The sequence below is a fragment of the Harpia harpyja genome, chromosome 13 (assembly GCF_026419915.1).
Source record: "Harpia harpyja isolate bHarHar1 chromosome 13, bHarHar1 primary haplotype, whole genome shotgun sequence".
In the NCBI taxonomy this organism is placed as follows: Eukaryota; Metazoa; Chordata; class Aves; order Accipitriformes; family Accipitridae; genus Harpia; species Harpia harpyja.
The window spans coordinates 42,961,267-42,988,782 of record NC_068952.1 but is presented as its reverse complement, the minus strand read 5'-3'; the positions used below and the strand labels follow the sequence as shown (position 1 = coordinate 42,988,782).

The window sequence follows — 27,516 nt, the reverse complement described above, 5'->3', positions numbered from 1 at the left end:
ACAGGTCTGAATTTTCAGCTGGAGGTTTCTGTTTTGTTTGGGGTTTTTTCCAAGCTAATTTCTAAGTCTTAGAAAGTGGGAAATTCTGAGGAAAGCATCAACAAGACATTAACACAAACAGCTAGCTACAATATTGACAAACAAGGTAAAATCTGATACAATGAAGGATTTACTGAAGTACCCAGGTGCAGAGAGTGAAATGGCAAGTGAGAAAGGGCCCAGAGTAACCATTTGTGTAGAGAAGTAATCTACCTCAAAGGAAACAGGAACTCAGTGAAGATTATTACTATTTTACACCATAATGTTGTTAATATTGATCCATTTCTGCACAGATCAAAGAAAAACTCTGAAAGCCAGAGGTCTCTAATACTGCAATACCACTGAGCAATAACAAGTTAGGTAACATTAACATACACAAAAAAAAGATGTAATTTTGCTGTTGTATTTGTTCAGGTTGTTCTTCAAGGAAGATATTTGCTCTAGGCTCTTTTGATTTTCTGTTATTATTAATTCCTTATTAATGGCATGATGATAGACGCATAGGGAGGCCTTGGGTAATAGTAAACTCAGCACCCGGCTCTTTCAGCAGACAAACACTTTTCTCTCGGCCCGTACAAACATACCAAGAGATCTACACTTCTGAGCTGTGACCTATGGCCAGGCATAAGTGGGCACTAATCCTTACACAGACTAAGTAGAGCTGGACAAGATCTGGACTCTGTAGGGTACAGATTTAAAAGGGTTTTAGGTAAGACACTGCGTAACTTAAAAGCATGCTAGTAATATTTTTCTCCTATGACTATTCGACATAGTAGAAACTGAAAAGCATAAAGCTGTAAATGTTATTTACGGTGCATTAAATACTCCACGAATCTCCAGGTTTTTCAAAATGCGTAACATCTAGAGGTAACACAGGATCTAGCCTATTTCTGGTTGCCCCCCCTACAAAATCGCTCCCGACACTAGAAAATCAATGGGACTTTTTGGCATGTTCACTGTGCGGAGCCTGTTTCAGAACCATCCATATTGCGTGTGGCTTTTAGGACTGAAAACAACTGAAGAGTGGGAGTAGTACTATACCTATAAGCATTCCTATGAGACACAGAATTTCTAGCTTCAAATCTGTCAAAAGCCAGGGACACGTACCATATATTCACTTAAGAAAACATGGAATATTTTGGAACATATGGAATGGTTTTGTCTTAGTTGGTATCTCACCATGCTGTCAGACGTGTACAGAGCACCCGATTCTGTAAATGACTTTATGTCCAGCTCGAGAATTTCCATACACAGAATAAGGAATCTTAAACCAAAATAAAAAAAGAAACTCTAGATAGATAAACAAAATTTCCATCAGTTGTCTAAAGCAATTTCATTTTGCACTGCATGAAACCCCTTTTGAGTTTTTAAAAAAGACCCAAATGCTCAAAATCCAGAAAGAGACACTACAACAGCCAGTCATTACCAGAGTCGCTTGGATGCTTGCTTACATCTAAAAGACTCAGACTAAAACAACATTTTTCAAAAGAAAAGAATACAACAATAAAAAAGTTGCAGAGTGAATTACATTATATTTCTTCCTGGAATTCTGAGTTGTCCTAAAAAAACAAATACTTCTGAAGGAAAGTATTTCTGATGTTTCACTGGTAGGCATGAATACTTTGCCTCCTTTCTTAAAAGCTGCTTTTCAGTTTCATGTTTTCACAACAAAATGTTTGTTTTCTCTTAATTATAATTTTCCAGACCATTTAGTTCCTAATAGAGGTTGCTGTCATTCTCATCACAGAGGAATAAAATAGGAAAAAATCTTTTTCTCCCCCCCCCCCAATGTTATGTACACAGACTTTGCTCATTAAAAAAATCTTACATGAATTCATGGATTGTGTGGCAAGAAGAAGGTCACTACATATCGTTACAATCTGATTAGACAAGACTATTTTCAAAAATATCTCCAATCCTGTCCTGACCACTCACCCACGATCTCACAACATCCTTTCCTATGTGACAGCATAAGTGTTTGTTTGTCTGCATGGTGAATCAGTTTGGGTAATGAATCCAGTTTAAAAGCACCTCAAGAAAGTTCATAAAGAAACTATTTTTCAGTTGGACCAGTTCCATAAATTGCCTCACTCTTATATGAACAGCTATGCCAGCATTATCTTTAGTTTCAGAGGTTATCCGTGGCACTTTCAGTTAACATAACTGAAGTACCATCAAGTGGGAACCCTACGTCAGTGCCAGGGACACCATCTCCTCTTCCAGGGTGGCATTCGAACACGTTAATCGGAAGGTAGTACTTTCCCCGCGCACAATCCCCTGCTTCACCCACCATACCTGCCTTCTAACTTACGCAACAAATAAGGGAGAAACCCTATAGACCACAGCTTTGGTATTTGTATTTCATATATAACGACAGAAGACGAAATATCTGCAGGGTGCTTGAAGTTGAAGCTCAATTACCTGGCATGGCGGATAATGTAGCAAGTATGATTCCATGTTTTCAGAGACGCCTGATAGTTTTTTCATTACTTAAAAATAAACCTCTCTTTTTTGCTTTTCTTTATGGCAAAATGCTCTCAAACAGTAAATAGATTTCTTACCTAAAGTTTCTTTGTATTCTCCTCTTTGTGCTCATACCACTTTCTCACTGCATGGATGACCGGGAGTTCTGAGCACTGAACAATACTATTTCTGAATGCAGCATAGCCACTAAGAACATATTTCAGAAGGAAAAAGCAACACTGGTACTCTTCGAAAAGAAAAAGAAATGTTGAGGCTTGCACAGCCCCAAAGAGGTGATGTTCCACAGAAGCACTGTAACCCCAAAAAAGCCCATTTGTTGAAACTCCCTTTTTCTACCCAAGGATTTGCAAGCACCTTTTAATGCTGGCACGTATAACCTATAGTACACCCTTTGTAGCTATATTTCTATGTTCCATTCTACAGAAGCATCAGGAGGCAAGAAATACCGTCATAGCTACGTAAGTACATGGTGTATCTACGGGCAGAGCTCTCAGCAGACAAACTTTCAAAAAGACTCAGTAGCTATCAGGTGTTCTTGTTCTCAACAGTCTTCAACTTTTTGTGCCTTCCTAACAAAGACATGACATTTTGAGTGGGAGCTTCTAAGCACAGTACACTGTTCAAAGTCTTTCTATAATTCAGTAGGCCCATACTCCTTGGTTTCCTATGGGCTGATCTGACTCTCACTGAAGGTCAGGGAGAGATTACATCACTTTTTTTACAAACCTAGATTCAGGCTTCTGCTAGAGCTACAGCTGAAGTGATGGATTTGCTTCCATGATTCTGGAAACCGCAATGAGCGCCAAACCCAACATTTCTTTAACCGAATGGAGAATAAGCTACAGATAGCATCACTGCCCACCATCGGCGAGTCCTCTTTTCAAGGTCTTTCAGTCTGGTAACACAGTGTACAGCAAGCACACTCCAGCGCACCGCTGACGCCTGCCTCCTCTCCAGCTTCCTAAAGCCCTTATGTTGTTGAAAGCCACCAGAAGATGCAATGTTGACAGAACTAATGGCTGGCCGAACAGATGGCGAAGAAAAGTTAATTGATCTACTGGGGCAGAATGAGTTGGCCTTGTTGAGGAGAATATGCAAAGATCCATAATGAACTTTCATTAGCGATGGAGAAAGTTCTGTCACACGCACAGATTCTATTATGTGCATTTCATGATGCAAATCCAAATTTCAGCTTAATGACTTCTTGTATCCAGTTCAGAAAACTTAGCTCCTTAGAATTACTATGAAAAATTATTTTAAAGCGTTTCCTTTAGTTTTTTCCAAACTGAAATTTCTTCTGCTTCTGCCAAGCTACCCTCCCTCAGCAATAAAACCATAATTTTTACACTGAAGACTATTTCCCCTGCGCTCTTCTGGGGTTTTGGGTTTTTTTAAAGTCTATATTAAAAGGAAAAGCATTTCTGTGTTTTGTTGCAATAGGTCTCCGACAGGAGAGAAAGAAACCTCAAAGAGGGATGCTCAAAAAATCAGGAAATGGAGCATTGACAGCAACATCAGTGTTACTCTGAAAAACATACCGCAGGCACATCCACATTGAAAATCATAGGACATCGTAAGTCCCCACAATAATTTAAAAAAAACCCACAACCCAACTGTTAGGAATAATAAAGGAAAAAGATGGTCAGATAATTCACGTAATATTCAATTCTAGGGTGGTGGGTTTTTTTTTTCCAGAGCAACATACTAAAAACCACATGCAAGATCAAAAGAAAATTCTGGAAATCCAAAGCAACAGAAAAAAAGCACCTATAGTCCTACTAATATTGTTATTCTTCCAACCTTTGAGGAATTAAACCTACAAACTTGCCTTCTACCATATCAGGTAGAGTAGCAAACCTGTTGTAAACAATTCAGAATCTTTAAAGGAGAGTTCCTGTACAAGAGCTTGACTCTGCAAGAGTTCTAACTTGCTCCATCAGTGCTGGACCATTTGCCACAGGACGCTCCCCTCCCTCCTACTCAAAGTAAGATTAAATGCAGCCCTTGAGCACACGGAAGCAGTTCAAAAGCCCCTGCAAGTAAGGAAGGTTTGGTTATTTCCCCCCCCCCCTTTTTTTTTTTTTTTAGAACAAGATGACGATTGCTCTAATTGTACTGGTGGTCAGCAGAGTGGATGTATTAGCTAGCTGAGGTGCTAAAAATATCAGAAGGATATACTTATTGCAGGAGAGAACTGTGCAATGCAGTCTATTGTAGCAGATGCTGCTATAAACCCTGGCTTAAGTACACATATTTAAATATATCACATATCATGTACACATGTATTTAATGATAAACAAATTTCTCTGAGGTTGGGAGATTTGAATTTGCCTCCAACAATTAACACGCCTCTCTAAACCAAAAGACTACCAAAAAAAAAAAAAGAAATAAAAGCTCTATCAGACTGACAGAAACATTTTGCAAAGATAAAAATCAACAAGGTTCTGTATAAAATTCATTCTATCAAAATGAGTTTTTAAATAGCTAAACATGGATTAGTAAAATAAAAGCCTTTCCAATAGCATTACATAGATAACATAGAGTCTAAGACTTTTATAGATAGATTAGACATTTCCATAGCAGGGATTTATAAGAAAGCCCCAACGGCACGTAAGCACCTGAGTTCCCACTGTTGTTCTCTTTTGGATTATAGGAGCAGGTCTGCAGAAGGCTATTGTTGGCTGGACAACGCAAACACTTCACTTCAACAGCTGTTAGTGTGCACCCAACCCACCTACTCAAGCGATACGCTCAAAGAGTGCAAGAGAGGGCAAGACCCCTTCTCCTCTTCTCTCCTCCAACCTGCATTGTGCTATAAATAAGAGTTTTCAGAGCCACTGTTTCAAGCAATGAAATTACAGAAAGGCAAAGTGAAGAGAACTCAAAGGAATTATGAGATAAACTTTATTCAGATAAAGATGATACAAATGAAGCACAAAATTCCTGTCTGCTCCCATCTCTTTTCCATTCAACGGAAAGATGACTTGTAGGGCACACACCACCCAACTGGGCTTTCTTTTCTCCCCATAAGAGGATGTACAGTGTTATGGTCAGTACTCCAGGAAGAAGGTAGGGAAGAAGAAAATAATACAATCACTGCAAGAATTAGATTTGTATAATACATAATTAGGAACATCACTGGTGGAAAAAAAAAAAATTAAAATATATGTCATCGTGTATAAAATTTTCCATTTCTTGGAACCAGACAGTGCTTCATTTTCCCATATAGAGAGACAACAGGGACTCTTCTTAAAAGCTGCTCATCACCCACAGCTTTTACAGATACCGCTCTGAGGAGTATTATTAATCCATATGCTGCTGTGTGCAGCACAGGGCTGAGTAACTGCTCACTTCAGTGCTGCTTAGCATGCTAAACTCTAACCTCACAAAAAGGGGCCATTATGTAGGATATTTGTGAATGCCAGCAGGGTGCATAAAACCTCAGAAACAACCTAAATACAGGAACCATAAGGCAGGGAAGAGAAGAGCGCAGTGATCCAGAGACTCGTGTTTCTGGCTCTGGCACTTGCTGTAGGTGACCCTTATGTAAGGCAGTTCATTCCTCCATGTCCCCACAAATCTGTAGCATGGGAGCAATGATGCCAAGTCCTTCAAAATTCACTGATGAAAAGTACTCTTAAGAGGTATTTTGAGATTACTGAGGAAAAGGAAACTTTATTCTAGGTCTGGGATCAGCTGCTCATTTGTAGTCAGCCCTCAGCACCACTAGGTTTGCTGAACGGATGCACACCGATCTCTGTGAGGCATTCGTGCACTTTTTAAGACCAATAAGTAACATTATAGCGATCTTCTGACCTCCTACATAACACAAGCGACGCAATTTCATCTAGTAACTTCTGCAGTGAACTCAACAATTTATTTTTTCATAACACTACATATATTTTATCCAAACTGTCATTCAGGCCCTCAGAGCTGGGAAAACAAAGACAAACATTACAGAGAAGTTTACGATTCCCTTACTTGGAGGATTTCCACTCTGCCCTCATTGGTTTTGGCAGACTTACTGTTGGGAGCTTTTCTTCTCCTCGGTTATAAATATTCCATGCAGACTTTTAATTAAAGCAGCATGTTTGTTGGCTGAGACAGAAGTAATTGGATACCCCCTTACCATTTGGGCTTTGTTCATCTGGATGGACTTACACTAATATATAAGCATCAAATCTCTGCATAAATAAAATGGAGTATATTTTATTGAATTAAAAGTTTAATTGCTCTTACCAACAGGTGTAAATCATGGTTTGAAAGCAAAACAAATATTTGATCTGGTCCTCCCTTTAATTAGCAACAGATGAATTAGCAACTGAAAGAAAATATGCAATTTTTAGCCTGCTATTGTCTGGATTTAAACTGATCTTGTAAAATGCTTCATTCAACATGAATTTGCTTATAAAGTTGCCCAGATTAGTTCCAGAAAGCACTGGGGTCTCACTGAACCCTACTTCCACATAAGCAAAGCATAAAGAACTCTACAGGGAAAGATGAAGCAAAAAAAAGAGAGGCGGAAAGGAAGCAAAATAGAAGCAAACACAGAAGCAGCATTTTAAACATAAGAGATTATTAAAGCAGAAGACTTCATCTTTTTAAGGGCTCCTAAAAGGAAAAAAAAAAAAAAAAATTAAATGCAGGCTCAGACTTCACTTTTCCGATTCATAAACTTATTACTGGGAAGAAATCTTCTCCCCAAACTACATCACCTACTACACCACAAGCGACCACATGCAACATGGAAACTTTCAACAGTCTGCAGGAAGTAAGTTAATGGATTATTGTCAAGAAAATTCCTCATTATCATGGAAACCTATCCACATATTGTCACTTCAATAATACTCCAGCATTAGAATGCCTACTTGTTTATTTCTTGTAAATATTTTTTGCCCTGTTCTATACACGCTAGTTTTATGGTCATATTTTTCCAGTTGGTGGGGGCTGGACATTCCTAAATGGTTCGTACTTAGCAGCTGCTATTGGGACACATGGCTAGGATTTTGAAGACGACAGCACTCGAAAGACAGCCAAAGAAACCAGCACTTTGGAAAATGCTGATATTTATTTCAAGGTAGAATTGTACAAAAGTTCCCTCAGAGAGTAAGAATCATAGCTCTAATTTCCTGCCTTTGAGTCTTAAGTTTCAGACCTTCTTCAGAAAATTTCAATGTGTTCTTCCATAAAAGAGATGCCTTCTTTTGCTTGTGGATACGCAATTTATTTGTATTTCTCAAACAAGCTATCTCATTTGCTTAGGACTCTCCCAAAACACACTATTTAATGCAAGCTGATTTTCCAGTTATTGCTGTCTTGTCCACAATTAGTTGTGCTTTCCATGGACAGAGCTGATGTTTCAGGATTTGCCACCGGTTCCTACGTATTAGCAAATGTATGTCTCTATCTAGAAGAAGGGAAAAAAAAACCCCACCAACAAAAACTCCAACTTGCCCTTGTTGCCAATTCAGCTTTTTAATCTTTTGATTTAGTTAATTGATTTACAAATTACAGCAATCAAAAGAATGCATTAATTCCATCAAGCCATTTAACACCCTGCCCTACTCGGAAGACTTTGGGCCCTGGATCACATCCAGTCAGAAGAATGACGATATTAAATCACTCTAAATTTCACATCCAAAATAAACTGTAAATTAAAATGGCAAAATTAAGGATTTCTACAGCACATTAAGTGTGGAATGCCTTAGCTATGACTCTACCATCTTGAATTTCAGAACTGGGCACAGACCTAGATTTCACAAGTGGATATACCAACATGCTGTAAGCAAACAGATACAGTTTTCATCTACTCTTCGAGTCCATTGCTCTGGGTTTAACCTTCCTCATTTATGCCCACCTATAGTTCTTACAAACTTACTTCTCCTGGATACCTAGAACCTCTATACTGTACCAACAATCTTAATTCTGTTCTCATGTAAAAATACACATATTGGGGTATAAACACTTATATATACACACCATTTGGTTGCTAGAACCTCCTCTCTTGCAAGCTCTTGCCACCTAACTATAGTTCTACCTTTTTTATATCACAGTTGCCCAACAAGACTACTTTTTTGCTTATGTTTCTTAAATTTACCCCAGTGCTTCCTATATTATTCTAATGGATTGTTATATATTATGTACATCTCTGATATTTAAAGCCCTGGACACACAAGTATTCAGAGTTCAGAAGGATAAGCACGTGCATATATCCTAGTAGGCTGAAGGTTTTGGAGGTTTTTTTCCTTCCTTATTCTAGGGTTTCTATTGAGTTTTTGGGGGGTTGTTTTTGTTTTTTGGGTTTTTTTACATTTCTCAGACTCCCATATTTTATGTAACTATTTTCTACCATTACAAAGAGATAGTTTTGCTGCTGTTATTTTTTTTCCTCTTTCTTTCATCAAAGATCTTTATGCCCTGAAGAAACAACAATAAGAGGAATTTGGAAAAGACACATTTGAAAGGCATTCTTTCTATAACACAGACAGACAATTATGATATACAAATTTATCGCTCAGCCCTCTTTATTCTGTACAATGCCTCCAATTCACAAGACGTGCTCAGTTTTAAGTGCGATGATCTTCCAGCAGTTTAGACCCCAACTGTTTCCGTTATGACAGGCAAGCTATAAAACGCTGCTGATGGGTAGTTCCAAAGGGCAGGTGTGTGCTGGATACTTAAATTTACACTAAGTCTCAATAAGAGAACAACAATTCCCATAGGCCACCACCTGAGCCACATTCAAATAAGTGACCTGGCCCACAAAGATCTAAGAGCACTGCTTGGTGGTTCATTATTCTCCTGTGCATTGGTCCAGGATACACGAAATGTGGTTTGGAGTTGGTATTTCATATGCAAATGTGTGGTGACTTTCTGCATCACTGGCAGAACGAAGGAAAGAAAAGCAGCTGTTGAGGAGACAGCATGTCATATTATTTATTCATGAGCAACTGGATGGAAAAATAGATGGGCCTTCCACTGTAAACTGTAAGATAAATGTAAGAGTAAGGGATTACATACCGTATTCAAAAAACTTAGCTTAACATTGATATATTGGGTCCTCTAAGTCAGTCTTATAAGAGCCATGTAGGAACCTGAACTTGGATTTGTGCTGGCAAATGTTTACAGACAAAACTGGCTTTCAAGGGAAAACTGAGTACTCATACTCATCAACAAAATGCCATCAACAATTCCACTTTCCATGACACGATACTACTGGTTTTCAATTAAAAATTAGTTAACGCTACTCTTGAAAACAAAACACAGAAGTCAGTGGCCCAAAACATCTTGACAGCCTTATAAATGGAGTGTTTTTTCTTGACCCAAATGCAAACTTACTCCTACAGGAATCACTTTGGTATGCCCAAAAATTCCTAATATCCTGGACACGATTTCAAGTTACATAGTACCCTTTTACATTGCTGTGACAGTGCCAGAAGACATGAACAGCAATGTGAGCCACCCTTCTGAGAAGCATCTGATTTCACATTGTTTGAACTACTTGTATTTGTTGATGCCTTCTTACTCATTGTAAAAGGCTTTAGAGTGATCTGTTTGCATTCCAATGAATCCTAAACTTCAGAATACTTTTAATTTTGAAACTGTTCTATTTTTAATCTAAAATCTGATCAGATGGCCACAAATAGTCTCGTTCTTCTCACTATTTTTTAACCTGTGCCAGGTAAGGTAGTCACAGGTGCAATAGCTTTTTAAAATTATCCATGCAGCAGTACAAATCTGCAGCAATTCGGAGTGTCAGACTTTCTTAACGCATTTCCTGATGTGCAAAGATGATTTGACTAGAGTAGGTCAACTCAAGTAATTAAGGACTAAAACAGACCAAGACATTTATTAACCAAAGTGAGTCATCTATAATAGACATCTTCTGATCCATAATTACTTAACATATATGGGCAAATTTGCAAAAGGTGAAAATTTTAAAAAAGAAAAATGGGCAAGATTATCATTTGTGCCAATGCTCCTTTATACCACTCTAGCAATGCAAAATGGATTTAAAGCAGGCATAAATGTACACCCATTTAAAAAAAATCCCATGATAAACTCAAGAGTATGTATAGAAATTACCACTTCTACAAAATTATGACCCTAATGTGCATTATAATACTGCGCTTGATTTTCAAGAATCAAGTATCTGAATTCTGAATTTAGACTGTATTTTCATTTCTTTCATTAGCAAGTTCAATTCCCATGGAAGGTACAAAACCGATGAACCTTAAAGCTAATTCAGCTCCAGTTTAGTTAACTGAAGCAGAAGAGACACCTGAGACTGAAATGCTGTATACTTCCTAAAAGAGACCAAGGTTTGGAGCTGGCTGAACCACTAGACTCTTTTCTCGCAGGAGACTGAAAGAGCCATTCAATTGCAGCACGTTTTGATCATTACTGCTGTGAGTCCAACCTGATCTCGTGACCCACAGGTAGAAACTCTGATTCCATTATCTGGCCCCTGCACTGCTGAGTATGAATTGAGATTGTGTAAAGTAAAGAATGATCTCTATTTCATTTGTGCAGCAGGGAAAAGAGGTCAGGGAAAACAGAAGCAGTAACACTAGCTGACCATCAACTTTCCTCCCTTGCACAAGAAGGGGAACTGCTCTATGCCGGGAAAGATACGGGTGTAGCAGGGAGAGAGGACACCATGAGCTGACCCTGGGTCGGCAGCAGAGCAAAACAAGAAATGAAGTCAATGCCATGTTGTGAAAATAGCAGAAAGTGACAGTGATCGCTAAAAGGCAAGTATTGTCATCTACTCAGCCTCCTCTACAAGCAAAAAAACTAAACAGATTTAAGTTTCCATCAGAAATGAAATTAGGACTTGAACTAATGTCTGTTCTTTCCATTGCCATATTGCTTACAGATCACAGACAGGATATGGATAGACACTTGGTCAATGAAAGAATTTCTATCCCTGCAGACAAACAAAAGGGGGTAAAAGAAGGGGAGGAAGGATACTGGGAGAAAACTGTCTTTGAACAAATAACACACCAGATCAATACCAGAGGTATGACTAGGACTCGTATGTCCCGTTCCCCAGCTCAGCACTCCACCCACTGGATGCTCACACATTTAGGTCTGAATTCTGGCTCCGAGCATGTGCACATACTTCAAACTTTGTGTTTGTTCAGCAAATCTGGGCTCGCAGGCTAGTGTCATCTTCAGTTTAATTCCTACCACCGACCTAAAAAGCATTTCACAGAAAAAAGCACATTGGAAACCATAAAAATTCGTGTCCTTGTTCTCATAATTTTCTCTCAGTGTTCTACCCCAGGCAAAGAAAATTATTTGGCTTTACAACGAATTCTGCTGCAAGTCAAGTGTTATTAAGGGCTTCTTCATATTGTTTATCACGGGAATCTAACTTGATGTCTTCCTGAGCACTCCTATGAATGTTTGTTTATTAAAAGGTACAAGTGTTACTACAGCCCTATAAGCATCCTAGTGACAAGCTCTCTCTTTACCGTTACAGAATAAATAATATGAGACCAGAGGAGAACCACAGACATTACCTTGTTTGACAGGAGACCGTGGCTTCTATGCTGTGCAATTAGGGATGCAGTCTTAATGTCATATAGCAAAATAAAGCTAAAACCACAGTGCCCATGGGGCTAAAGAGCAGCAAGTTATTTTAAGGTACTGTTATAGTAGGTACTGTTCTCCAGTGCCTTGCCCTTACGCAGTCATTTTTACCATGCAAAATGAGCATACACCGCAGCTAATGCTATGAAGCAGTGTTTTGCAACTGGCGCTTGCTAGGGTTTGAAATATTACTATGAAAGCCTCTTTATGCAAACCAAAATCCCACACAGGGAAAAAAATGCAGACATGTATCTCTGAGGAACTCTGTAGCCTTGGCAATCCACAGTAGTACCACACCAATAGGTTTTGTATTATTTCTTTTTAACAACTGATTTCAAAGCACTTAAACTTAGACCAGTATCATTAAACCCATTTCATATCTGGTGATAAAAGCAGTGAAGTGAGGGACGAAGACTATTGAGAAAGCAATGGCAAACACGGGACCCGCAAGTTTCAGTCTAGTGCTGTAGCCCAGAGCCTATAAATAAAAACATCTGTAGTGTCACCGATAACAACTTTGGGACCTTTGAATAATGAGCATTCTTAAATAGCCATAACAGTATTTCCTTATTCTGAATCCAGATATTAGGCTTGCCTTAACTCCTCCTATTAAAACACATTCCCACACAGACTTTTCCTGAAAGGCATAAAAGGCCGCAGTGCTAACGTTGGTGCAGTGTCGATTACCTTTGCTCGCAGGATTCATTCCATGTGATCCTTTCCTGATGAGCTTGTAATGTATTAAAGAAACAATTCCAACTCTCCATAAAAAAGAGAGCAAGTTTCTCATAAAGTAAGAGCACGTTATTTCATGAGCAAAAAAAGAGAGATACAATTTAATCTCCAAAAATTAGCATAACTTTCCTATTATTCTAGAGACTGCTTGATTAAATTAGCCTATATCAGTTTTAAAAGAATGAGATATGAATTCTAAAGAAAAAGAGCTTAAAATTGAAATTCAAAGAATAAAAACCTAACAGGGATGCATAAAAGTGAAAAAACACAATATTACCCATAACAACAAACATCATGTAATCCCATAATACAAGACTACGTGTCAGTCCACCCAGCAGGGGGGACAAGTCATCAGGCTTGTGCTCTGACCCACTGAGACTGCATTCAGCCGGTGGTACTGGGGAGTCTTCTTTCTTAACAAAGACCCCGGTGTCCTGACAACTTGCAGATTCACTATAATATTCCAGCTTGTTCTTTCTCCTGGGTTGCCTTCTTACTTGCAGTAGATAGATGATTTGGAAGATCAGTTACTCAAGTCCCACACTTAATGGGCAGGTGAAATAAAGGGAGGCTTACTGGACTTTTCAAATTGCAAGGAAGAGTAGACAGACTGGTGGGTTGAGCTAATACTTACAATAAGGCCTTTCTCTAGCTAATGCTTGAAAAATACTTGATAGGTACTGCAAGACAATAAAGGTAGAACTTAAGGCTGGTCAAGTAAGAGTTTTTGTTAGTACTTTCATGTAAAAGATGCCTCGAGTACCATACTGCTATGATTTCCTTACCTGGGTTAAAGTACAAGAAGTAAGAATAACACTCTAATTGTCATATGTTTACACAAACGTGACTCTGTATGTAAATATACTGAAGCACGTATATGCTTAAGATATTAATAGAAGGTTTGTCTACATAGTATAGCATCAGTAACCAAGAGTGAGCGCAGTTTACATTGCAAAGAGAGAATATCTTTCTGACCAGAAACCCACACCACGGTAACATCAGGCTAGTAATTCCCTTTGAAAGAAGGGGCATGCTAGCTCAGTTTTGGCTCTGTCTCATTAAGTCCACAATATATGGTGCAAATACAGGCTGAGAACAACTGATCTTGAAAGGCAACAGGAGAAGAGCGGCAATATTTTCTTCACTCTAAACTATACTAACATTTTCACTGCCTTGCAATACTCTATTGCCTTTCTTACCCCTAGCAAAGTTCACAACCCACTGATCGAAACAGTGATCTCTCTGATCCCTAATGTTAGTTTTGGTAATGGAGAGAAAGGATTTCATTGAAGCCATATTCCAATTAGGAACTGCGGTTATCTGAACATAAAAGATCCAGTAATTTTTGCTGATGCGATCATTATTGCAGAGACTTAATTGGCCAGAACTGTCAATGGCAATTAAATGCTTACAGTTGGGGCTCTCGGAGGCTCAGTGACTTACTGCGTGTTTTTTAAAGCATCCCATTTGTTCAGTCACACTAGATGACTGCGGTAGTGCCTGGAAACCTGAATTTTATTCTATGGTAACAGTTAAAATACCCAACAAGCAAATCTTGTATAATTGGTAGCTTTATAGGTTGCAATCAATTGTGTTATCTTTGCATAGAGAAATTATGCTTTTTGGGGTTTTTTTTCACTTCTCGCTATGGGAGATTATTCTGATGGGAGACTGTAATTAGAACCGCAGTGAACCATTTGAGATTTGAAAGGTTGAAAACATTATCCTTCTGGGATGCTATACTTTGAGAGCACTTTGGCTGGCGGCCAAGCCTAAGCTTTCTTGAGTTCAACTCGGTGATGTAACCTCAAAAGTTTTACAAAAAGGAACCACAAACCTAAAACCTAGAGAGTCAAAAGGGTGGGACAGATGACTTAATAAATAGCTTGGAAGGCTGATGTAAGAAGTTGTCTCAAAAATCTTTCCTAGTCTCTTAAGGTCAACATTAGTTTGGGAAACAATACATGACATATATCACTTCCATATTATTTAGTATCTCTAACACAATGGCACGACCACACACAGGTCAGGCTCCGGCATTAGATGTTATCCAAACATAGGGAGGCACAGTCACTTCGTAAGAACATCACACATCAAGGTTTAAAAGCAGGAACAGATGCAGCAGGCATGATGACAAAGCTCATTTAAAAGCGTATGGCAGAAGTCTCACTGCGATACATCAAGGACAATAGCATAGAAAACAACCCACCGAAGAAAGGTCTATGAGATACTGCCTCTTGTTACAGTCCAGCCATTACTTCTCACACAACTTTCAGCACCCACAAATACCCACCTCCGCACACAGGTTTTGATTTCATCCAAATTAAAAATCCCTTCTTCATCTGAATTGGTGCCAGTCCAAATCCAAGACAGCAAATCTGTGTTTTGGGAGTGGTGGGGGTCTAACAAAAGCTAAAGGCTGTTGCTGGATTGCCTGTTCCACTGATTTAGCCCTCCTTTTGCCTTCAGACAAACAGAACACCAAGCAATGATTCATCCAGTTTAGCCAATTATTTTGTATGACATTATAAAATGGGTACACACTCGGTAGATTTACCCGTGTTAATACAGAAAGACATTTTTCCCAACATACGGTACACATTTTTCAACAGATTATGACTTTTGAATATTAGTGGTCACGAAACAACGTGTATACTTCCACCTTACCTTCAGCAAAGACAGAGCCTCCTTGCAAACCTGGAAAAAATTATTCTATAGAAGCAGGATTCTTTTTTGAGATTGTTTTCTAATTCAAGGGCTTGTCTATCACAGGAAGTCTCTCTGATAATTTAGAATTTGTGTCATAGTGTTTGATACCTTACCAGTTGATAAAAACCAAATCATACAAAACCTCTGTGCACACTACATAGTCTTATTTACATTCTTACTTTTTAACAACATTTTACCATAAGCCACTGTACAAGAAAACATTTCATTAGTGTAAGAATTGGCTTCATGCTAAAAGAGGAAAAAAATAAAAGGGGGAGACACGTCCAAAGATCTGTAAAAGAAAATAAAACCACTGTATAAATCACTACAAAACCAGGTACCTTTATTTTAGTCTGGAGAAAGCTGCACTTCATAAAATCTGACACTGTTACCTAGAGTCTACAAAAGGGAAATAGAAAAAGGAATTTGGATGCTAAATTTGCCCTTTATTTAGAGTCTGAAAATTATAACATCATAAATTTGGAATAAAACAGTCAACCTTCAGTCCCTTAGACTACAGGCATTCTGTATTATAGATTGTACGTTAGATACTAAGAATTTGGATGCTAAATTTGTCCTTCATTTAGAGCCTGAAGATTATAACTTCATAAATTTGGAATGAATCAGATAACTTTGGTCCCTTACACTACAAGCATTCTTTATTATAGATTGTACGTTAGATACTAAATGTTAATATTAAAATGTATTCCTCTAGGAGTAGGGTTTTTTGTGCACTCTTCATTATTTTTCACAGTTAGACAAGGAGCTTGGAAAAGGCAGCACGACTGGCTTTTTCACTGATACTTCCAGCCAGAGTAACAACAGGTAAGCAAAAAAATAGAGTAACCTGACCCTCAGGTACTGAGCACTTGAATTGGAAAAATATTCTTAGCAAATCCTCTGGAAAGTGCAGTGCAGAAAGCATAAGGAGGAGGGAAAAGATGAATACCAAAACTTGTTTCAAACATGACTGAAAGCAAGGGCAAATATCTAGGGGGAAAAAATCAACTGCTTGCATAACTGATTTCAATTTTTGATGTGTATTTTTCTTTTTCTGTCTCTCTCTGGTTTTTGGTTTGGGGTTTGTTGTTGTTGTTTTTGCGGGGGGGGGGGGGGGGGGGGGTTGAGTTTCTTTTTCTAAAAAAAGAGTTAAATATTGGAAACAGAAGGGGATACAATTCCTGGACAAAAAATGAATTTATTTGACTTTTCATTTTAGTCACTAACCCACAGAAGCCACTATTTGCTCTCAGTTGCTCATACAGCTTCATTGATTTCCAATGAATTAAAGATACATTACTGAGAATCTGGTTATAAAAAGATGTGTGTGCGGTCTTATAATTGAAAAACAGCTACCTTAGCAAGAGAACATTCGACTAGAAAACCCTGTACCTTAGTAAGACTGCTTCTTACAAGAACATAACCCCTGTTTGCACGGCTGGAGGTCAACAACAGGCTAACAAGAAGCATCTTGGCATCACGTCCTCCGATATAACTGGATGCATTTCAGCTGTAGTGTTAAACTATGTATTTTTTAAAAAATTATGGAACATCTTCAGGCAGAGGTACACATGACATGAGAGCCTGCTCTAAGAGCTCCTGTGTTCAAAACTCCTGCAGTGAGGATGCATTCAAACCCAAGCCTCACGCCTTGGAGGTAACAGATCCCTCACCTACTGGGTAAACAGGATAAAATTCTCCTCTTTGTTTGCTGTGTAGAAAAATACACATACCTCAGCCAAAACTAATAAGTGTGACCTGAATTTGCAAGTAGTTTCTTTGTGACCCATTTTGAATTTTTCAGAAAATATTTTGTAACCGCTAAAACCTCTACCCGGCTGTACCTGCCACATAAATATCAGACCGTGCTGCTGCACAGGCACCGCTAACACCTCTGCACACGCGGCTTGGTCCATTTCCCAAGCCAGCATGCTAAGGGAGTCTGAACAACAGAGTCTGTGCTTAAAATCGTCAAGGTGTTGAGGAATAATTGCAAGTCATATCCAGCTGCCTTAATTAAAAACAAATCCATTGTATTCATTACAAGCTACGTCCTGTTTCCACAGAGGGAAACAAGAAAGATTATAAACAACCCGCTACATGGTACGTAAGAGAACAAAGCCTAAGAAACAGCAGAGTACAGCTGGGGCACAGTGCAAGAACAGGTTCTCCCGTACTGCAGCCACGCAGGACGGTTCTCACACCCTGTGCTGCTATCGGTGCAGACTTAGTAGCAGTTTCTCCCAAGTAGTTGTGGCTGTGATGTACAATTTTACAGGAGGTAAAAGGAAGGCAGCCCAAAAAGCAAGATCTGCTGCGTAGGAGGAGATGAGCTCGGAAGTGGTCCTAACATGTAACTAAACCGCTACAATTCCCGCTCCATGGAGTATGACACTGGAGCATACAAAACTAGCGGTCTAAAAAAAATCCACAGTGCTTCTAAATGTTAAAAATGAGACCCATACGGCTTGTGCGAGCAGATGAGGTAACCATACTGTGCAGGGCAGATCCATGCTTGCAGTTTCACACCTGCTGAGGCTGCAGCCACCATTTTTCTAAAGTGACAAATAGCATTGGATGTCAAGACTGAGAGACTAAGGAAGTTTTAGACAGAAGAAAGAAAATCAGACCTCTTTAAAAGATGTGTGAATTGGGGCAAGCAAAGAAATGGATGCATCTTAAGTAAACTGTCATTTCTGGAAATACTCATCTCTTCATGAAAGCATTCCTTGGCAGGTATGTGCCTTTCTTGCTCAAATCTCAAGTAAAGCAAATACATTGTTTGCAAATTCAAACATCCAAACTCTTTTGCCTCATCACTTGTAAGCTAGGTCGCTACCAAGACCTCAGTTTGAAGTTTGAGGGGGGGGCAGGGGGGAAACATGAACCACAGGAGTAAATGCAATGTATGAAGAACCATAGAACAGACCACAGAGCTAACAGGATGCATCTTTGTAGTAACTATGGATTTTTTTGAGCAAAAGGGATGGAAAGAGGTAATGCTAAACCTCCCACTCAGTAAATGAACAAAGTGTGGAAAGAAGACGAGAGATGTAGTTCACGTCTTGTGAACTGGTTTTCTAGAGGTTAGAGAGAAAGTAATTAGGCCTACAAGGGAAAAACTTCCACACAGTAATTAATGAAAACACTGTATTTGGACAGGTTGCCCAAATAGTACAATAGTATTTTCAGGATTTTCAGATATACAAGTGTATAAACTCTTCTTTATGCTCTTGAAAATCTTGCCTAAAATGACACCAAAGGCACTGTGCTGAAATCAAAACACTATTTATTGCACTAGACAATGCTATTAAAAAAAAAAAACAAACCAAAAACTAACAGTGTGGAAAAGCTTATAACAGAAAATAGAAAATTGAATAGAAATATTAGAAGATACAAAGTACAACCAGTTGCTCAATTTAAGTAATCTGGAAGAGAATTCAGACAAACAATCCCCTGCCCAAATCACTAGAAGCTAGATGCACTAGTCCTACATTTTCAACCACTAATCTGGCAATGTGAGTTTACTCCTCAAATAAGAAAAACTTCTTGAATATCAGATGTTAAAAAGCACGAAGTAAGGTACATCCACATTGCCTTACAAACTATTTTCGCCCAAATGTTTCATTTTTCTACTATGACAGCAGATAATAGTGGTGAAATGCTCACTGAATTTGTAAACCAGGTGACTATAATGTGGCATAAACATGTTCATTATGCAAATCTGATTGCTTAAATCTTCAGATGTAGCTCATTTATTGTATGAGACAGAAGATACTCAGTTCTTTGCCTTTCCTTGGCTAATTCACTAACAGATCTTTCTAGATAATTGTTCATATTCCACCAAAAGCTATTCACTTCTCAGTGAAAGAAAAAGAAAGCACCTTACCCTGCGAAACAGTACTGATAAGAGAAGAAAAAGTTACCTGGGGTTTGAGAGCTTGAATTTCACTTCCTAATTCAGTGGGATGGGTTGCAATGATAAGAAAAACATAAATGCCACATCTTTGAAACATTCAGAGACCTTTTAATTTAATTCTTTGAATACCACTGATGTTGTGTAGAAAGAAACTCAATTGCTCTTGGAAATTGGAGGGTAGATACTAAATAATTGCATATCATAAGAATGAGGAAACAGGAGGACTGAGCATAGAAAACACCTCCTTAGAGGCAAAAAGAAGGTGGATGCTTAGTCCATCACAACAATATTCCATAACAAGACTATTCATCTTCTTGTATTTGTGGAGAAACTGGCTTCCCCTCTCTAAAATGAACATCTTTTTCATTTCCTCCAAAATCATAACGTCCCTATTGAAGTCACTAGTGCCATTGCCATGTGAGTCTGCAAAAGGTGATGCATGTCCCAAACGAAACTTGGATGCTTCTGTAAAAATTTTCAACATATGGCTGCACACACAAGGCCTCTCCTCTCTACTGTTTTTCTCTTTTAAGGCAATGTGATCCTGTTCTTGGTGTTCTGCTGTGTAGTGGAAATAGAAGTATTTGTGACACATCTCCTATAGGCCATAAATATATTGTTGTTCTTCCCTCTGTGCTAAGCGTAGGTGCTGACTCCGTGAAATCATTGTAGCTGGCTGTGAATGAAGCATGAAATGAAAAACCCTTGTCCATTCCACAGAGAGAATACTGAGAGTGCAATATCATTTATTACACTGTGATAAAGACTGTGCGCTATACAAACAAAGCAGCTGCTAGTACTTTGATATTCTCTACCACTTCATACTTTTACTCACCACGTTATCCCCTTCTTCCTTAACTAGTTGTATTGGGTTTGCACGGCAAGGTTTTGGTAGCAGGAGAGCTACAGGGGCGGCTTCTGTGAGAAGATGCCAGAAGCTTCCCCTACATCCGACAGAGCAAAGCCAGCCAGCTCCGAGACAGACCCGCCGCTGGCCAAGGCCGAGCCCATCAGCAACAGTGGTCGCGCCTCTGGGATAACAGATCTAAGAAGGGGGAAAAGTTGCTGCACAACAAAAAACGGGAGCCGGAAAGAGGAGTGGAAATAAGTGAGAGAAATGACCCTGCAGACCCCCAGGTCAGTGAAGAAGGAGGGGGAGGAGGTGCTCCAGGCACCGGAGCAGAGATTCCCCTGCAGCTCGTGGAGAAGACCACGGTGAGGCAGGCTGTCCCCCTGCAGCCCAGGGAGGTCCACAGTGGAGGAGATCTCCACCTGCAGCCTGGGGAGGACCCCACGCCGGAGCAGGGGGATGCCCAAAGAAGGCTGTGACCCCGTGGGGAAGCCCACGCTGGAGCAGGCCTCTGGCAGGACCTGCGGATCTGTGGAGAGAGGAGCCCACGCTGGAGCAGGTTTGCTGGCTGGACTTGTGACCCCGTGGGGGACCCACGCAGGAGCAGCTTGTGCCTGGAGGACTGCAGCCCAGGGAAGGGACCCACGCTGGAGCAGTTCGTGAAGAACTGCAGCCTGCGGGAAGGACTCATGTTGGAGAAGTTCGTGAAGAACTGAAATTCATGAAGGACTGTCTCCCGTGGGAGGGACCCCACTCTGGAGCAGAGGAAGAGTGAGGAGTCCTCCCCTGAGGAGGAGGATGAAGCAGCAGAGACAACGTGAGGAACTGACCCCAAGTCCCTTTCCACATCCCCCTGCGCCGCTGGCGGGGAGGAGGTAGAGAAAATCAGGAGTGAAGTTGTCCCTGGGAATAAGGGAGGGGTGGGGGGAAGATGTTTTAAGATTTGGTTTTATTTCTCATTATCCTACTCTAATTTGATTGCTAATAAATTAAATTAATTTTCCCTAAGTCAAGTCTGGTTTGCCCATGACGGTAACTGGTGAGTGATCTCTCCCCGTCCTTATCTCGACCCACGAGCCCTTTGTTATATTTTCTCTCCCCTGTCCAGCTGAGGAGGGGGAGTGATAGAGCAGCTTTGGTGGGTACCTGGCATCCAGCCAAGATCAGCCCACCACACTAGTTCAATGAATCAGTTAAGAAATACAGATCCACTTCCAGCAACTAACAACTCTCTCTTCGTAAATACAATGGGGCCTGATTCACGTAAATCCATTTTAACTGACTCATTTAATATTAGAATGAAAGTGCAGAAATAAATTCGATCAGAAAAACGCTGATCTATAACATTTAGAGCATGCACATAAACAGTACCTTTGTTTCAAACATGTTAAAGTGTTATTTGAAGCTTTTCTTCAGCTATTCTTTTCCTACATGATCTGCTAAGATGATGTTTCATCTCACCTGTGTGGGAAAAGGGTAACTCTCAACAGGTCTTTTAGAAAACGGCTCCACATGAAGCAGCGTTCTCAAAGGGTGCAAAAGGCAGGTTCAGGGCCTGCTTCTCGCTGAATACAAAAGCAATCCAAGACACACCTGAAAACCAAATGGTAAAATATTCAGAAGTTCATAAGAAACATTATACACTAACAAACTTTGCAGGGTTTGCAAATGTTTCTCAGGAGCTCGGGCTATGTCATATCCTTAAATAAAGACAAGTCAGGGACCAACCGTTGGCTCTAAGCCAAATGCCATGGGCAGGCTCACACCTCCACTCCTCACAGCCAGCCTGCCCTACAGCAGAATTGTCTTCAAAAGCACTAATTGAACAAGTCCCAGCACTTGAGTTTACTCCTGGGCCTGTAGTGTAAGCATACCGTCAGGGACTAAAGCTTCAGCATAGACTGGAAACCTGACTTTCTCAGCCCAAGATTCCAGGTCCTCTTTGAAAACGCCGCTATGAAATTAAGCCTGTTTAACACACAAGGAAATACTCTGCATCCATTGCTGAAGAAAAAGAAGCTTTCTATATGAGCTCTAAAAGATTACAATCTATATTAGACATTATTCAGAGTGAAGATAACATATGATAGCAGAAGGAAAAAAGAGCCACATCAGTAATCACAGGCAAACTTAATTGAAAAATATACTTGTCCTAACAGTTGTGCTGCAGTTTGTAGAGATATACTTTTTCCATTGTGCAGTTCAAATAGGCAGCTTTGGCGTTTCGGAGTGGAGCCTTTGGCCAGTTTTGACCAGATAGCAACTCGAATTTAAAAGTAAAACTAAGTAGTACTGGGCTTTTCCTCCTTTATATCACACGTATGCAACTGTATCACATACGCAGAACTCCTTAAATCCTATCTCATCATTTATGGCTTCTTAAACATAACATAGCATTGCAACAGCCTTTCTTTTTGTTACACCACTACTCTGGAAAATATCCTTGCCAGGAATTAGAAATGAGAGTACATCAGCACTAATATTAAAAGGTCACCACACAGGCACAAAAGAGGCTGCAAGAATATTGGTACAAAGGGGAATCCAGTGATGGCAGCAGTGGTGAAAGATGGGATTATTCTCTCTGTCACCCAAGAAGGATTGCTCCTGGCCTGCACACTCTCATGCAGAAGGTCCTCCACTGAAATACAAGGTTGTGGAGAATCATTATCAATCAGCAAACACTGAATTATACCAGAGGTACACTAAACAGCGATGGAAGTAATGCTTTAAAAAAAATAAAATCTAAAAATGTAAAAAAAAAAAAAAAAAAAAAAAGAGAGAGTTGTGAGGGTTTGGTTTTTTTTAAACCTCCATTTTCTTACCAGAAATCTGAAGGTTTCTGAAGGTTGGGATTTGGGGGATTATTTTTAGCACTGTTTTGTTCTGAGATTTGGTCTGCATTCTACCTTCCTATCCTTTTTGAGGTGGCAAAAGAAGCTAAAAACCTGAAAACCCCGAAACCCAGAAGAACTCTTCAAATTTAAATTTGGGGTAAAAGATCTAATATGCCACTCACAATGTATCTAAATATATCCACTTCAAAAGACGCGTCTCAGCTCCTACCCCAGTTTCCTGATGAATATGCTCTTTCTTGTCAGCTTGTTGCATCAGGGATAGAACAGCAGTAACTAGATGTGTACTTAGCAGAGAAATATAAGAACAGGATGTCAGGCTATGTTAAAATCCAGGTTGTAAAACAGGGCAGCATTAATTTTTTTTGTGATGAAATAATCATATCTGGAGTTTTGTTCTGTGTGAGGAGGAATGTGTTAGACCGTGTCTTCTCAGTGTTAATTGCCCAGAAGTGAAAAGATTGACAGAGCAATGGTTCTGTGAAGTGATGCTGCTCATGGACTGCGTATGCCACAAAATTATTAAAATACGGAGGAAAGCACGGCTTGCTTTTTCTCTTAGTTCTATCCACCAGAAAAATCACAAAACCAAATCCTCACTGAAACTTCCTTTTAACATTCTATTTTATTTATAAATTGTAACTACTCTAGAAACACTTTGATTGGGTACGTCTACAATTAAGCCAGAGGTGTGACTGCAGTGAGCGCAATTAAAACAACAGCAACACGGCAATGTCACTAGACTGCCAACACTTGATCAGTCAGTGTCACTGAGGGTCTGAGAAAAATGCCATATCCTGCACCGAACTCTGTGCTGCTGGGGTATATCATTCATTGCCCACAGGCTACCCACATTCAGATGTTCCAGGATCTATCTGATTTAAACTTCAGCATTTTTAAATAGCATGTTATTCAGCAGAAGCATCTTAATTTATCAGAGAGGTGGCCTCAGGACATCTTCTGAAAGCAAAGAAAGAGGCTATATTGTGCCGCATTCTGTACGCAGCTGTTTAGAAGACAGTCCCTGTCCTAAAAGCTCACAATCCAAATATCAAATAGAGACAAAGAGACTGAAACAGGATGGTGCATGGGTCTGAAGGAAAAGCAGCAGCAGGAATACCACTCTAGCACAGTACCACTGCTTCTCAGTTCTTCCTTTCTGCTATTCTTTACCTATTTATCTTATGAAAATTTAACAGGAACAATAGCTTCCTCCTAAGTCTCAGCCTCTACAGGGGGTCTCATTAGGTCCTTTAGGAGTTACCATTTTGCACGCATGTTTATGTATTTATACGAACGTACACATGCTTCTGTGTTTATTTGAACACCAATCTTCACTCCATTCCCTTTTGGCAGGTGTTTTTTCCCAGTAGCTAGGGATCTATGGAATCTAGACATGAAATCAAGCATCGAGCACATGTATACTCAAACCTGCCTTGTCTCTTCAACCTGCTGATATTTTGAATACTTAATATTCAAAGTAAGTTCCTGATCCTGCCATCCTGAAACAAGCAAAAATCTCCAGGGAGCAACTGTAGGATCAAAACCATAACGTGATACATGCCCCTTGGTCTTTATTTATTATTAACTTCTCAGCAGAATGGCTGGAATTCAGGCTGACAATAACAAGCCAAACTCTCCCTTTCATCCAGGAATTTACTATCTCGTGTTTCAAAATGCTTGCTATTATTAGAATATGCAGCACTGCATCCATGCAGAAATGATAGAGAGTTGTGCTTCATCTGGTTAGAATTCTGCACAGCCTGCATTCGGTGATAAAAATTAAGCTAACTCATATACATAAATGAGTTTAAAAAAAAAAAAAAAAAAAAAATCTACTGCATCCTTGGTATTTTAGTTCCCTGGAGAATTCCCTGGGAGGTTGTGATTTTTCATCCAAGTAACTACTGTATCTCTATGATAAAACAAAGACTGCATGACATATTTTAAAATAGAATTAAAATACATATAGTGGGCAGAGGGTCATGAGTGAGTCTACACTTTATTGTTAGAAGAAATTTAATATCTAGGCACAAGTGAATGGAACAAAACCAAGGACTTAATGGTCAGATTTAGAAATGTTATTATTGCTGTCACTGAAGGCATCATTAACTTTAGAATATTTGCATAACTAAGTTGAAAAGATTTTAAATCTAGCAAAAAAAATCATATCTACTTTTTATTTTTATCCCCTGCTCTCCAATTACTATTTGTGTGCTTATCTAGACACAAAGCCCCTAGTGATTTCATCAGGATATATGGAGATTATTTGATAACCTAGCTTCATGGTATTTAATTCCCAGAAGATAAAATTATTCTCCAGCAATGATAATATAACAAGAAACTTTTAATATGTTTTTCATCTGCACAAATCATCACCTTGCTTTTTGTTCATTACGTGAGAATCACAATGAACATATTTCCAGGATAGATGGCAAAAAGCCAGTGCTATGTAAGAATCTGCCTATTGTTCTCTTTCACATCCGTATCTTTTTAAGGTGAACTTATATAGTAATGGAAAACAGATTTGTGGACCCTGAAAGGCAAAGTTTAAAAGGCAAAGAACAAACCGATGCTGAGCAGACAGATGATTAAGACTTGTTATGTGCACTTCAGTGGCTTTCAGGCCAGCACTAAGTACAAGGCACAGTGCCTAGAGCAGAGACTTGGCGCGATAGCTCGAGACTTGGAGAACCACCGTCTGCTCCAGTACAAACCTTCTGCATCACGTTGGGCAAGGAGAAAAGATTCTCAATTTCTTAGCAGTAAGAAGCAGACAGTAGTAGTACTTCCAACCCTTACTGGGGGGACAAGGAGGGAAGAGTGTTTACACCCCTAAATTGTTCAATTCTATGGCAATAGAGAGAGCATAAAACAAGCAGGTGAATCAGAGCGCTCAGAGTGACCACATACTCAAGCAAGTGTAGACTGCATATAATTCTGCTGACTTTAGCATAAATACATGAGTCTGTGCCAAGGGAGGATGGTATGGACCATGAACCTTTAGAAAGTTTCTTATCACTTCAAGAACAGACCTCTTTTCATCCCAGCAGGTTTGTTGGTCCTGCATTTCACATAAATAAGGACCTCTGGCAATGATTTTATGCTTGTCAGGTTCTATATTCTGTATAGAGATGTCAAGCACTGTTAACTCAACTTGGAAGCAACTTCAAATGCCTGTTGTCAGCAAAATTTGAGACAAAAAAAAAACCAAAACACCAAAAAACTTTAAAACAAATCAAAATAAGAAAATCAAAATAAGATGGGGAGCTCCGTTCAAGATGATCCTACTGTTATTTCTATTAACACTTCTTATCCAAATTAAGAAAATCAGCTAAGGGAAACCTCATCTATAGCTAGTGTATATGTACGTAAGCTCAATAGTATGAGATGCCAATGGCTTACAGAACTTTTATTTTCACTGCCACTTGCAGCCATCTAACTCCACGATCAAATCCTCCTACAAACATTGCTTTCCTGTCTCTATCAACATGCCTCTACAACTGTTAAAAAGGGTGAGCAATTTATGCTAGTGTTGATGCAAAACAAATCCATTTTCATAAAGCCACCTCCTATCCCAATTAGAATTAGAAAATTCAGAGAGATGTGGACAGTGCTATTTATAAGTCTGGAAATCTTTTCCACGCAAATTTATAACAGGCAGTGAGCCATATTCAAGCCATAATTTTGTTGAAAATTACAATAATTATGATTCTTGGAATACATGGGGGGGACGGGACCACAGAAAATCATCACCTGCTGTTTCTAGGTGCAAATTTCAAATGCTAGACTTCATTTTCAAAATGGAAAAACCCAGGCGCTTTCCCTCCTCTTTGCTTTTTTACCAGTTGGAAACCTTGATTGTATTTCTCCTTTTTTGTATGGCCCTGGAGAGAAACTTGGACCAAACGTCTGAACCAAGTTTGTACTTCGAGGTCTTTGGAAAAGCCTTGTCAGAGGAAGGAAACCAAACATATCTTCATCTAGTGGTGTACATTTTAAAAGCATTAATAGTCTAAGATGGTGAAATGTGTCAGGGGAAGGATCTTTATGTGCCGTCTCCTTTATTGTCCAGAAACACATTAGGCAGGAGATACCTCACTTAGGACAATAAACTGAACATTTGAGAAGCTGAGCTCTAGCTACAGATCAATAATGAACAAGAACAGCTTTGTCTCCTTGTGCCACAGCATTTATCCTAAGACGTAAAGCAGTGAATCTGAAAGCTTTAGTTCAAACATAGAACACAGTTACCATTTCTAAGACAGATTTGTGCATACTGAAGAAGTTACATGCCTTAAACAGAAGCAATATGATCACAGTAAAACCAG

General features: G+C 39.3%; 1 protein-coding gene across 1 annotated transcript in view; it reads right to left on the bottom strand.

Moving 5' to 3' along the window:
- LRRTM4 (leucine rich repeat transmembrane neuronal 4) overlaps positions 1 to 21,894 on the bottom strand; it is a 383,248-nt gene extending 361,354 nt beyond the window's left edge. Inside the window, exon 1 of the mRNA XM_052806492.1 lies at positions 21,795 to 21,894. The gene's annotated coding sequence lies outside the window, so the exon portion shown is untranslated. The remainder of the gene's footprint in view (positions 1 to 21,794) is intronic.
- Between the last annotated feature and the right edge of the window lie 5,622 nt (positions 21,895 to 27,516).